The 12,415-nt window shown below is 50.1% G+C and overlaps 1 long non-coding RNA gene across 1 annotated transcript; it reads left to right on the top strand.

Annotated features, from left to right (window-relative positions):
- The first annotated feature begins 1,714 nt into the window (after nt 1-1,714).
- On the top strand, nt 1,715-11,685 carry LOC105553286. The gene is made up of 3 exons (XR_001008129.1): nt 1,715-1,777; nt 5,593-6,020; nt 11,449-11,685. It is a non-coding gene; the product is annotated as an uncharacterized LOC105553286 (long non-coding RNA).
- The last annotated feature ends 730 nt before the right edge of the window (nt 11,686-12,415 follow it).

Raw genomic sequence — 12,415 nt, 5'->3', positions numbered from 1 at the left:
TGCACCCTCCACCTCCCAGGCTTAAGCCATCCTCTCCTGCCTCACCCCCCAAGTATCTGGGACTACAGGCACACGCCACCACGCTGAGCTAATTTTTTATTTATTTTTACTTTTATTTTTTGAGATGGAATCTTACTCAGTCGCCCAGGCTAGAGTGCAGTGGTGCAATCTCGGCTCACTGCAACCTCTGCCTCCTAGGTTCAAGTGATTCTCCTGCCTCAGCCTCCTGAGTAGCTGGCACCACAGAAATTGTAGTTTGCATGCAGGAATACTGACATTTCAGAGGTCTTCCAACAGTTATTGGGATAACTGGTAAACAATTTAACTCCAGCTGAGTGGCTGTAGTTGTAGGTTGTTATTTCTGTTTTCCCTCTTTGGAGCAAACAAAATACAAAGCGTGTCTCTATAGCACAGCAGAAAATGCCAAAATAAGGACCCGACCTGTCCATTTGGCTCGTCTTCCCTCCTGGTAACAGACTTGTTGCTTGTAAGTGACCCACGGCCTGAGGACGCCCTCCTCCTATGCCCTTCTCCCCCTCAACCTAAGGATGCCTGCTTTGTCCTAGAGCGCATCCTCAGAGCCCGCTGGGGCTCCCCGCTAGCAGACTCATGGCGATAGCAACCATAATGACCAGATTAAGGTGGACAGACAGTGCAGCAAGCCTGAAGTTATACTTAGAGGACGAAGGAACATCTGGACTTTCCTAGAAAATGGAAGGCATGGCCGAGTGCTGTGGCTTATGCCTGTAATCCCAGCACTTTTGGGAGGCCGAGGCGGGCGGATCACTTGAGGTCAGGAGTTCAAGACCAGCCTGACCAAATGGCGAGACCCTGTCTCTACTAAAAATACAAAAATTAGCTGGGAGTGGTGGCACGTGACTGTAGTCCTAGTTACTTGGGAGGCTGAGTCAGGAGAATCACTTGAACCCAGGAGGCAGAGGTTGCAGTGAGCCGAGATTGTGTCACTGCACTCCAGCCTGAGTGACACAGGGACACTCTGCCTCAAAAAAAAAAAAGAAAGAAAGAAAGAAAGAAAGAAAGAAAATAGGCTGGGTGTGGTGGCTCACGCCTGTAATCCCAGCACTTTGGGAGGCCAAGGAGGGCGGATCACAAGGTCAGGAGATGAAGACCTTCCTGGCTAACACAGTGAAACCCCGTCTCTACTAAAAAATACAAAAAATTAGCCAGGCATGGTGGCAGGCGCCTGTAGTCCCAGCTACTTGGGAGGCTGAGGCAGGAGAATGGCATGAACCCAGAAGGCAGAGCGTGCAGTGAGCCAAGATCGAACCGCTGCACTCCAGCCTGAGCGACAGAGTGAGACTCTGTCTCAAAAAAAAAAAAAAAAAAAGAACAGAAAACGGAAGGCACAAAGTAGTCAAATACCTCCCAAGACACCCACACATCCTGGAGGGCCAGAGGAGTCATTCATGTATTCATTCGCACATTCTTCCAACAAATATATTTGGAAAACCTACTGTGTACCAGGACTGGGCTAGGGACTGAAAAATAACAGTAAGAGGAAGTTTCAGCCCTGGGAGCACTTATAGCTGGCAGCAGGTAGAGCAGTGCACAGGCAAGGGCGTGGTGCTTCTGGTGAACTCAGGAGGGACACCCATCCCAGTCCAAAGGGAGGAACAGGGAGGGAGTGTCTGTGATGTCACAGGAGGGTTCCATGAGCAATGACTTATAAGCTGAGACCTGCAGGATGAACAGGAGTTACGTGAAGAGGAGAACAAAGTCCAGGCAGGGCCGGGGAAGCTCGTGCCAAGGCACTGAGGTGAGAGAAGTGGTAGAAAAGGCAGAGCGTGGAGGGTCTTTTGAGCTTCATCCATAAGGGCTGTGGGGAAACACTGAAGGTCTGGAGTCAGAGAGTGACACAATCTCATTTGCATTTTATTTTACTTTGATTTTGATTTTTTTGAGTCGGAGTCTTCCTGTGTCGCCCAAGCTGGAGTGCAGTAGTAGCAGGATCTCAGCTCACTGCAGCCTCCGCCTCCTAGGTTCAAGTGATCCTCCTGCCTCAGCCTCCCAAGTAACTGAGATTACAGGTGCCTACCACCACACCGGGCTAATTTGTCTGTATTTTTAGTAGAGCCGGGGTTTCACCATGTTGCCCAGGCTGCTCTTGAACTCCTGACCTCAAGTGATCCACCCACCTCGGCCTCCTAAAGTGCTAGGATTACAGGTGTGAGCCACTGCACCTGGCCTATGTTTTATTTTATTTTTGAGACACGGTCTAGCTCTGTTGCCCAAGCTGGAGTGCAGTGGCACAATCTCAACTCACTGCAGCCTTGACCTTGCTGGCTCAAGCAGTCCTTTCCGCTCAGCCTCCCAGGTAGCTAGGTCTAATTGGTCACCATACCCAGCTAATTTTTAATTTTTTTTTGTAGAGATGGAGTCTTGCTATGTTGCACAGGCTGGTCTTGAGCTCCTGGTCTCAAGAGATGCTCTCCCCTCAGCCTCCCCCAGGCACATTTGCATTTTAGAAACATTGGCACATTTGCATTTTAGAAACGTCAGTTTTGTTGCTATTATTGATACCCTCAACACAGAGACACACACATACATTTTGTGGCCTGTGGCTGAACATGCATGGCTGAGGCAAGGGCCTTTAGGAGACAGCCCCGGCTGACCCAGTCCCCAGGGGGTTGGGGGAAAAATGACAGCCTATCCTCTTCTCTGCACCCCACCCCATCCAGCAGACTTCAGGGTCAGGTTCTGAGGGCTGCTATATTGAGCTTTGGTGGGTGAGGGCCTTATCCCACCTCTGTCCGCACTGGGTGAGCTTCTCCCTGGGATGGAGGGATTCTTTGTATCTCCAGGGTGGCAGGGCCTCCTCCCCAGAGCCACAGAGCCCAAGATAACAGGGCAGCCCGGGAGCTGTTTATGAAAAGGCAGCCGCGGAGGGGTGGGCAGGGCCCTGGGGAACAGGGACTGCTGCCACAGATAGCAATTGGGGCGGGGAAGGCTGTCTAAATTACAGCTCCCAGAATAGAGGGGCCCAGAGGGAGTGGCGGGGCGCCCTACCAAAGAAGCCCTGGCAGCCTGCCAGGCACGTCCGGGCTCCAGGCCCTGCCGCAGGCAGAGGCAGGATGACCACATGCCGGGTGCGGCCCCGGGAGATGCCATTCATCTGTCAGGGCCACTGGGCAGCTTCAAGGTGGGGTCAGGCAGTGGCAGGGAAGTTCTTGGGGGCTGGGACAGAACCAGCCTAGTGTGACCTTCAAGAAGGGTTGAGGGTGGTGAGGGGAGGGAAGGGCTAGGATGAGGGATGACTGACATCTTGCCTGCCCCCAGAGGAGACTCTCCATTACATGCCTCTGTGGATATTTCATACAAGTGTGAAATACTCTGAAAATAACAAGAATGACAGCATACAAATAGCAGCCGGGTGTCAGGCAGCACTCTAAACAATAACATACATCACTTCAGTTCACCCTCCCAGCTCCCATGACCTAGTTATTATCATCCCCATTTTATAGATGTAGAAACTGAGGCACCAAGAGTTCAAGTACCTGCCAAGGAGAATTGGTGAGTGGTAGACCTAGGACTTGAACCTGGGTGTGTCTGACCCTAGAGCCTAGACTCAGTCAGGGAATCTATTTGGAGCCCTTCTCCTCCCTGGGGCTCAGTTTTCTCATCTCTCACATGGGATCATAGTCTGTTGCTCTGTACCAGCCCCCCAAGAGCTGTGTTGGAATCACATGGGGACAGGTGTGATATGCTGGGAAGTGCTTCAAGCCTGAAGGCCTGCCTGAACTGTGTGACTTATCCACTCTAAGCCTGTTTCCTTGCTCGCAAAATGGAGATAATTGGCCAGGTGCGGTGGCTCACGCCTGTCATCCCAGCACTTTGGGAGGCTGAGGCGGGAGGATTGCTTGAGCCTAGGAGTTTGAGACCAGCCTGGGCAACATGGCGAGACCCCATCTCTACCAAAAATTTTAAAAATTAGCCAGGTGTGGTGGTGCACGCCTGTAGTCCCAGGAGACTGAGGCAGGAGGATCTCTTGAGGTCTAGGCTGCAGTAAGCTGAGGTTGCACCACTGCACTCCAGCCTGGGCAACAGAGCAAGACCCTGTCTCTAAAATAAACAAAAAGCTCCAACCTGGGCAACAGAGCAAGACCCTGTCTCTAAAAAAAAAAAAAAAAAAAAAAAAAAAAAAAGCAGGGGAGGGGGTATAATGATAGATCCCTCACAGGTTCCTTTGATAATCTGATGAGATTATCAGCTGGGTTCAGTGACTCACACCTGTAATCCCAGCACTTTGGGAGGCTGAGGCGGGTGGATCACTTGAGGTCAGGAGTTCCAGACCAGCCTGGCCAACATGGTAAAATCTCATCTCTAGTAAAAATACAAAAATTAGCAGGGTGTGATGGCGTGCACGCCTATAATCCCAGTTACTTGGGAGACTGAGGCAGGAGAATTGCTTGAACCCAGGGAGGTGGAGGTTGCAGTGAGCCAAGATTGCGCAACTGCATTCCAGCCTGGGCAACAGAGTGAGACTCAAAAAAAAAAAAAAACAGAGAGAGAATCTGATGAGATTATATATGTGCGAAAGTATTCCTGTATTTGAAGGTAGTTTTATAAATCAGGAAGTATAACATTTCAAGTTATGAGGAAGCTGAATATTTATAAAGGCAGTTCCAGTTCACAAGGGATACTCACCTATGTCTCCAAGGAGCATCCCTTTTTCAAATGAAGAATTACCCCCTTTATTGTTTACTCCTGGGAGAGATTCAGTTTTTCTATAAGGAGTGGCTTAAAGCAAGGCACGCCTACATTCATTTTCTATGAGGATTTGCTGCTTTGAAACTGTCTTTTTTCACCTGCTTGTAGCTAAAATGCTGATTTTCAGCTGAGGCTAGGGAAGCCCCGCCTCTCCCTGAGTTCCCAGCCCCACCTGTTTCCTGGACTGTAGGGTTGCATACAGAGACAGGTTCAGTCCAGATGACCCTTGTCCCCAGGCTGCTGCTGGCTTTCCCAGCCTCCTTCCCTCCCAGATGTATTACCTTTTTTTTTCTTTTTCTTTTTCTTTTTTTTGAGACGGAGCCTGGCCCTGTTGCCCAGGCTGGAGTGTTGCAGCACAATCTCGGCTCGCTGCAACCTTCGCCTTCCAGGTTCAAGAGATTCTCTTGCCTCAGCCTCCTGAGTAGCTGGGATTACAGGCATGCACCACCACATCTGGTTAATTTTCTTTTTTTTTTTTTTTTGAGACAGAGTCTCGGTCTGTTGCCCAGGCTGGAGTGCAATGGCGCGATCTCTGCTCACCGCAACCTCCGCCTCCCGGGTTCAAGCGATTCTCCTGCATCAGCTTCCCGAGTAGCTGGGATTACAGGCATGCGCCACCACACACGGCTAATTTTTGTATTTTTAGTAGAGACAGGGTTTCACCATGCTGGCCAAGCTGGTCAATTTTTGTATTTTTAGTAGAGACAGAGTTTCAACATGTTGGCCAGGCTGGTCTCAAACTCCTGACCTCAGGTGATCCACCTGCCTCGACCTCCCAAAGTGCTAAGATTATAGGCATGAGCCACTGCGCCTGCTCCAGATGTATTACTTAATATCATGCAACATCCTCTAATCTGCCCCCAGGGGAAGTGCTGCAATGAACCTCAGAGGCTGGATCTTGCTGACTCATCTGGGGTGCCAAGGACAGGTAAAGGACATGGAGTCCAGGACCAGGAGGGGACACCAGGCCAGCAGTTTCACTGATGCTCCCGTCATGACGATGACTGCCTCCCTCCTCCCCTTGGTCCCTGACTCAGTGTCTGCAGTCACCAGGCACCAGGCAGGGAGCAAGAAACCAAGCCTTTCACCTGCTCCCACCAACTCCTATGGTGCTCCCTTTCCAAGCCTAGGTCTCCTCTCCACCCGGTTCCTTATCAGGTACCCTGAGAAGCTGTCACCTTGGCAACTGTCACCTTCTGGTGAGATTTACAATTGCACTGCTACATCTGCTGTGGCATGGTAAAGTTGCACCAGGACCTCTGCTGTCCATGAGATCAAAGCTCCAGGCCAACGTGAGCACCCCCCTCCATCCTAGAGAGGATTCTGTGAGAATCATTGAGAGGGAGTCACTCTCTCCTGGCAATCACGGGGATGAGAAAGAAAAAAGAAGAGAGAGGAAGTTACTCATGTACTGACTTATTCAATGAATGTTTATGTTGTAATACCTACTATGTGTCTGGTGCTGTTCTAGGCACCAGGGGCACAAACAGTGTTGCCCACATGGAACTCACATTTAATGGGAGCGGCAGCCAACAGGTAAATATATAGAATGCCATATGATGATAGATGCTATGAAGAACATAAAGCAGGGAAGGCATGTTGAGAGCGGGAAGGATGCTGTTTAACACAAGGCAGTTGGAGGATGCCTCTCTGATCAGGTGTTGAGCCCAGTGAAGGAAAGAAATGAGGGATCCAGCCATGCAGATACCTTGGGGAACAGCCTTCCAGCAGAGAGACCAGCAAGTACTCAGGTGGGAGTAGTCTCGGTGTGTTCAAACAGCAGTTAGGAGGCCAGCGTGCAGCTGCAGTGGCGTGAGCCACGTGGAGCCACTCAAAGGATAGCGTTGTGATTTATGGTGAAGCGAGTTTGAAGGATGGAAGTCAGCTGTAAAAATCTTCAACTCTGGCCGGGCAAGGTGGCTCATGCCTGTAATCCCAGCACTTTGGGAGGCCAAGGCAGGTGAATTACTTGAGCCCAAGAGTTCAAGACCAGCCTGGGCAATACAGCAATACCCCATCTCTACAAAAAAATACGAAAATTAGTCAGGCGTGGTGGCATGCACCTGTAATCCCAGCTACTCGGGAGGCTAAGGTAGAAAGATCACTTGAGTCCAGCCATTTGAGGTTGCAGTGAGCTGTGATCCTGTCACTACATAGCACAGTAAGACCTTGTCTTAAAAAAAAAAAAAAAAAAAGAGTTCAGGGCTTTAGGGCCCAACTGACTGCTTCTTCAGCTCTGATCGCATCTCAGAGTGGCCAGGCTTTCCCTGGAAGGCAGTGTTGCCTGCAATTTCTTTCTGCCCAGCTCTGGCCTTTCCCCCTAAACTGATCTCGCACTTCCTCACATCCCTGGAGACACCTGCCTGCCCATCTGCCCACTTGCCTGTACCCCTCACTTGGCAGTCAGCACACACCTGCTTAATGTCACTATCACTTCACTTTCTTTTTATTTATTTATTTACTTATTTTTGAGATGGAGTTTTGCTCTTGTTGCCCAGGCTGGAGTGCAATGGCGCCATCTCAGCTCACTGCAGCCTCGACCGCCTGGGCTCCTGCAGTCTTCCCATCTCAGCCTTCCAAGTAGCTGGGACCACGGGCATGCACTACCATGCCAGGCTAATTCTTTTACTTTTTTCAGAGATGGGGTCTCACTAGGTTGCCAGGACTGGTCTCAAACTTCCGGGCTCAAGAGATCCTCCTGCCGTGGCCTCTCAAAGTGCTGGGATTACAGGTGTGAGCCACCGTGCCTGGTCATTATCACTTCTTTTTATATCTTCTCTCTCCAGCTAAATTGAGAGTAACTGGCGAGTGAGGACTAGTTTTAGATTTCTTGGAGTTTATAGTGCTGGGCACATTAGCAGTCTTGATAAATACACTTAAGGTGGTCAGGAATGTGAATGCTCAAATGAGTCCACCTTTTTTTTTTTTTTTTTTTTTTGAGACGGAGTCTCTCACTGTTGTCTGGGCTAGAGTGCTGTGGCACAATCTCAGCTCACTGCAACCTCTGCCTCCCAGGTTCAAGCAATTCTCCTGGCTCAGCCTCCCTAGTAACTGGGATTACAGGCATCTGCCACCACGCCCAGCTATTTTTTTTGTATTTTTAGTAGAGGTGGGGTTTCACCATGTTGGTCAGGCTGGTCTCGAACTCCTGACCTTGTGATTCACCCGCCTCGGCCTCCCAAAGTGCTGGGATTACAGGCGTGAGTCACCGCGCCCTGCCTTTTTTGTTTTGTTTTGTTTTGTTTTGTTTTGAGACAGAGTCTTGTTCTGTCACCCAGGTTGGAGTGCACTGACGTGATCTTGGCTCCCTGCAACTTCCATCTCCCAGGTTCAAGCGATTCTCCTGCCTCAGCCTCCTGAGTAGCTGGGATTACAGGCCTATGCCACCATGCTAATTTTTTTGTGTGTGTGTTTTTAGTAGAGACAGGATTTCACCATGTTAGCTGGGCCGGTCTTGAACTCCTGACCTTAAGTGATCTGCCCACCTCGGCCTCTCAAAGCGCTGGGATTACAGGTGTGAGCCACCGTGCCTGGCTGAGGCCACCTCTTTTCTTGGGGATGCTTGGGCTCCAAACAGCTTTCTGCATTCATCAGCTTAAGATGAGCTTGAGGAATGCAGAGGGGGACTGACTGAGAGGAACAGGCACTGGGGACAATGGGGACATCCACGGTTCCCAGCAATGAAGTTGAGGTGGGACTTCCAATTCCTCTTCTCCCACCTTGGATTTGACCATCTGAATACCAAATTCCTGTCACCTCTAGGATGTCACCTAAGATGAGACTGTGGTCTTTCCACTCTTGGGTCCCAAGGAGGTGCCACAGGGCCTACAATAAGGCAAGGAAGGCTCAGTGAGGTCCCCTGCTCACCCCACCCCCACTTCAACAGGAGGAGTTCTGCTTTTATTTTGCATGTGTGTGTGTTTCCAGGTATTATTTTATTTGGAGAAAGGATTTGCTCCTAAGGACACACACACACACAAGCACACGTACACGCAGGGTCTGCAAAACACTAGCGTGGCAGAAAGTGTTGGAAACTCGTTCTAGACCTGGCATGAATTCGACCAGGTTCAGTCTTAGTCTCCTCTCTTAGAAATAAGGTCATCTGGGCCAGCCGCGGTGGCTCAAGCCTGTAATCCCAGCACTTTGAGAGTCCGAGGTGGCCGGATCACGAGATCAGGAGTTGAAGACCAGCCTAGCCAACATGGTGAAACCCCGTCTCTACTGAAAATACAAAAATTAGCTGGGCATGGTGGTGGTGTGTGCCTGTAATCCCAGCTACTCTGGAGGGTGAGGCAGGAGAATCGCTGGAACCTGGGAGGCAGAGGTTGCAGTGAGCCGAGATCATGCGAGGAAATAAGGCCATCTGGAAATATCCTTCCCATCACAGGATGATAGCTGGTAAATTCTTCAAAGCAGCGTTCTCCAACTTGAATGTTTGTGATGTGGGCGATTCTGACTCAGGGGGTCTGTAGACCACATCTTGATAAATAATGCTTTTTAAAAAATTCCTAAAAGAGAATATTTGATTTCTGGAAGGACAGAGAAGAAACTAACAAGAGTGTTTACCTCTGAGGAGGAGAATTGGGAAGCTGAGAGCAGAGGAAGGTGGAAGACTTACTTTTCACTGTGTTCTTTTTTGTACTTTTTGGATTTTGTACCACATGCTGAATCTTTGACCCATTTGCAAGTATAAATAAAGGCACATTTATTTGGCTGAGCGTGGTGGCTCATGCCTGTAATCCCAGCACTTTGGGAGGCCGAGGCGGGTGGATCACCTGAGGTCTGGAGTTCAAGACCAGCCTGACCAACATGGTGAAACCCCATTTCTACTAAAAATACGAAAAATTAGCCGGGCATGGTGGCAGGCGCCTGAAATCCCAGCTACTCAGGAGGCTGAGGCAGGAGAATCACTTGAACCCGGGAGGTGGAGGTTGCAGTGAGCGGAGATCGCACCATTGCCCTCCAGCCTAGGCAACAAGAGTGGAACTCCATCTCAAACAAAAAAACCAACAGCAACAAAAAACCAAACTCCACATATGTGACCACCTGCCGTGACCTCCCTGGACTGATCGCCCCACAGGAAAGCCCGCAGGCCTGTTCCTGAGGCCTTTGGGAATTGCATGCGCTGCTGCCCAGCCCTAGTCACACAGGGTCACCCAGAGACTCAAGGAAAGAGGGAGGTGTCACCCAATCAGTCCCTCCCTCAGGTGTGGCACCCAAGCTGGCTAATGGGTGGCAGGTCCCAAACTGTCCATGTTCCTCTTACGGGAGCTGCCGAAGATGGCAGAGATGTTAAAACAAAGCACAAATAAACAAACCTAATACACCCAGGAGGCTGCCTGAGCTCCCACAACACTGGCTGTATACCTTATAAAAACTGCCTGGATGTGTTGTGCTACCTGTGTATTCGTCTGTGCCCTACCCCCACAGTGTCAATTCCGCCAAGGCAGGGACCATGTCTTGTTCATCCTTGTGCGTCCAGTGCCTCAGCCCAGCCCTGTTTATGAACTGGAGGCAAACACGTTTGGAAGGAAGGCTACTCCCAGCCCCTCGCCAAGCATCTGTGTCACTGCGGCTACTGCTCCACCAACAACGAGCAGTTCGCAGCTTCTTTTTTTTGAGACGGAGTCTCCGCTCTGTCCCCTAGGCTGGAGTGCAGTGGTGTGATCTTGGCTCACCGCAAGCTCCGCCTCCCGGGTTTACACCATTCTCCTGCCTCAGCCTCCTGAGTAGCTGGGACTACAGGCTCCTGCCTCCACGCCCAGCTAATTTTTTGTATTTTTAGTAGAGACGGGGTTTCACCGTGTTAGCCAGGATGGTCTCAATCTCCTGACCTCGTGATCCGCCCGCCTTGGCCTCCCCAAGTGCTGGGATTACAGGCGTGAGCCACCGCGCCCGGCCAGTTCGCAGCTTCTAAACAGCGTTCCCTCTGTTGCAGCCGAGCCTCCTGCAATCCTGTAAAACAGGCTCTATTGCTGTTATCACCATCTTCATTGAACCAATGAAGAAAGCAGTCTTATGTCTACATCTTACCATCTTGTATTTTGTGGTGTGCCATTGGCCACTTCACTTTATTCCTTTGGTTTTGCACCTGTAAAATGGTGCCATTATTTCTGACATACCCATGAGCCAGAGGACATGTCAGAATCAAGGGGTTAAAGTGGCTATGAGGCCAGAAGCTGTAAAGGAGCAGAGATCAAATTCAAACGTAGCATCTTTCCTTCTTCTTCTTCTTTTTTTTTTTTTTTGAGGTGGAGTCTTGCTCTGTTGCCCAGGCTGGAGTGCAGTGGCACGATCTTGGCTCACTGCTCTGCTTCCTGGGTTCAAGCGTTTTTGCTGTCTCAGCCTTTTGAATAGCTGGGATTACAGGCATGTGCCACCACACCCAGCCGATTTTTGTATTTTTAGTAGAGACAGGGCTTCACCATGTTCGCCAGGCTGGTCTCGAACTCCTGACCTCAGGTGATCCGCCTCGACCTCCCAAAATGCTGGGATTAGAGGCATGAGCCACCATGCCCGGCCTTTTGTTTCTTTTCTTTTTTTTTTTTTTGAGTCGGGGTCTCACTCTTGTCACCCAGGCCGAGTGCAATGGCATGATCACAACTCGCTGCAGCCTCGATCTCGCAGGCTCAAGCAATTCTCCCACCTTAGCCTCCCTAGTAGCTGGTACCACAGGCAGGCACCACCACGCCCAGCTAATTATTATTTTTTATTTCTTAGAGACAGGTTTCACTATGTTGCCTAGGCTGGTCTCAAACTCCTGGGTTCAAACAATGCTCCTGCCTTGGCTTCTCAAAGTACCAGGATTATAGGCACGAGCCACTGTGCCAGGCCCAAACCGAGCTTCTGAGTGAAAAAATTTCTGCTGCCCTCCCCCCAGCTTCAGGAAGTGGGAGTCAACTCCAATCACTGCGGTGATGCAGAGAAAATACGGCTGATAAACCGCTTATTTTTCTCTCCTTGTTTTTGGTCACCATTAGGAATTTGTTGACAAAGGGGGGCAAGAAAAGATACCATTATACTTATTTTATTATTTTGAGACACAGTCTCATTCTGTCGCCCAGGCTGGAGTGCAGTGGTGTGATCTCGTCTCACTGCAACCTCCGCCTTCCGGGTTCAAGCAATTCTCCCGCCTCAGCCTCCTGAGTAGCTGGAACTGTAGAGGCACCTGACACCATGCCTGGCTAATTTTTTTTTGTATTTTTAGTAGAGATGGGGTTTCACCACGTTGGCCAAGCTGGTCTCGAACTCCTGATCTCAAGTGATCCACCCACCTCAGCCTCCCAAAGTGCTGGGATTACAAATATGAGTCACCGCACCAGGCCCTATTATACTTTGTTAACCTTTTACTGTGTGTCTACTGTGTACACAGGTGCTGGGGAGGTGAGTAATACAGCAAAAGAAAAAAGTTAACTCCCTCTGGCAGGCTGTTGCCTGCAGAGGATGTATTTGAATGAGAATCCCAGAATATTCGTGATATAAATGGGGAAACTGAGGCCCAGGATGGGGAATGGGCTTGCCCAAGGTACACAAATTGGAACACTCAGTGGCCTTTAGTTAGATTTATTATTTTTTTATTTTTTTGAGACAGAGTCTCGCTCTGTCACCCAGGCTGGAGTGCAGTGGCCTTCCTGGCTCACTGCAATCTCTGCCTCCCAGGTTCAAGCGATCCTCCTGCCTCAGCCTC

The sequence above is a fragment of the Mandrillus leucophaeus genome, unplaced genomic scaffold (assembly GCF_000951045.1).
Source record: "Mandrillus leucophaeus isolate KB7577 unplaced genomic scaffold, Mleu.le_1.0 Scaffold59, whole genome shotgun sequence".
Lineage (NCBI taxonomy): Eukaryota > Metazoa > Chordata > Mammalia > Primates > Cercopithecidae > Mandrillus > Mandrillus leucophaeus.
This window is presented reverse-complemented; position numbering and strand designations above follow the sequence as displayed.